Genomic DNA, 1,943 nt, shown 5'->3' with positions numbered 1-1,943 from the left:
AAATGGACTAAGAAATCAGGGAAACAACACTGTTCACAATAGTCTTAAATAATATAAAATATCTTGGGGTAACTCTAACCAAGCAAGTCAAAGACTTTTAGATAAAAACTTCAAGTCTTTGAAGAAAGAAATTGAAGAAGATATTAGTAGATGGAAAGACCTCATTAATCAATAGAATTAACATAGTAAAAATGACCGTCCTATCAAAAACAATCTACAAACTCAATGCTTTCCTCATCAAAATTAGAGCACAATTTATTTTTTGAGACAGGGTTTCTCTGTAAAATTAGAGCACAATTTATTTTTTGAGACAAGGTTTCTCTATAGCTTTGGATCCTGTCCTGGAATTAGCTCTTGTAGACCAGGCTGGCCCCAAAGTCACAGAGATCTGTCTGCCTCTGCCTCCGGAGTGCTGGGATTAAAGGCGTGTATCACCACTACCTGGCTACAGCACAATTCTTTACACACCTTGAGAAGACAATTCTCAGCTTCATAAGAAAATATCAAAAACTTACGATAGCTCAAAATATCCTGAACAATAAAAAACCTGCTGAAGTTCTCACCATTCTGATTTCAAGCTTTACTGTAAAGCTATAGTAATAAATTCAGCATGATATTGCCGTAAAAACATATATGTTGATGCATGGTGAATGGAATTTCCAGACATAAATCCATAAACTTATGAACACATGGTTTTTGATAATGAAGTCAGAAATACACATCGGAAACAAAAGAAAGAGAGAGCATCTTCAACAAATGGTGTTAGTCAAATTGGATGACCACATATAGAGGAATACAAATATATCCATATTTATCACCATCAACAAAAATTCAACTTCAAATGGATCTACAACTTCAACATAAACCTGAGTACACTGAACCTGATAGAAAGAGAACTTTGGGAACCACCTTAAATTCACTGGCAAAGTAAAAACCTTTCTGAACAGGACACCATTAGTATAGATAGACACTATGAACAACAATTAATAAATGGGACCTCAAGAAATTGAAAAGCTTTTATAATGGATAGACATGGTCATTTGGATAAAGTGGCAACCTATGGCTTAGCAATTTTTCTTTTACCAACCCCACATTTGATAGAGACCTAACATCCAAAATAAATAAAGAACTCGATAAACTAGATATCAAAAAGAAAAAAATTAATTATGGTTTTAAAATAAATTTTAACTATCCAATTAAAAATGTGTACAATCGTAAATATAGTATTTTCAATAGAGGAAACTTAGATGCCCAAGAAACACAGACATGTTCAACATCCTTAACCGTCAAAGAAACGCAGATCCAAACCACGTTAAAGCTACATTTTAGCATCAGTTTCTGTTCTTACTTTCCTCACTTTCATTTTTTAGGTTATTCTAAGAATAGTGCACTTATGAAAAGATATATGCTGTGATAATTGCCCCGCTTAAATACTATGAAATAGAGGCTGACAAAAGGTGGAAAACAAAACTGCTAAGACATGGTTCTTGGAGACAATAGAGAGAAGAATATTGTTTCTTTTATTTTGTACGGAGGTATGAGACAGCTTTCTCAATGTAGCCTTCACTATCATGAAACTCACTCTGTAGAACAGGTTGGCCTTTAACTAACAGAGATCTTCCTGCTTCTTCCTTCTTAAAGGTGTGCACCACCATCTCCTGGCAGGTTTTGTTTTCTTTGTGTTACTTAGTTGAACTATTGAGCTTTTAAATTCCATCTTTATTTCAGCTTGAGTCATCTTCAATGTCTCTATCATCTTACTGAATTCCATTTTCAAATCATGGATTGTCTTTGCCATTTCCAACAGCCTCATGTTTGTGTTTTTCTTGGGCATCTGTCAGAAATTTATTCTCTTCACATTCTCTCTCCTTAATTTCATAGAGTTGATTCTTGTGTCTTCTTTGATACCCTCGGATTCTTTGATGAAGTGTATGATCATTCTT

The sequence above is a fragment of the Microtus oregoni genome, unplaced genomic scaffold, assembly GCF_018167655.1.
Source record: "Microtus oregoni isolate MIOR12 unplaced genomic scaffold, Mior012 000016F_ref0000370, whole genome shotgun sequence".
Lineage (NCBI taxonomy): Eukaryota > Metazoa > Chordata > Mammalia > Rodentia > Cricetidae > Microtus > Microtus oregoni.
This window is presented reverse-complemented; position numbering follows the sequence as displayed.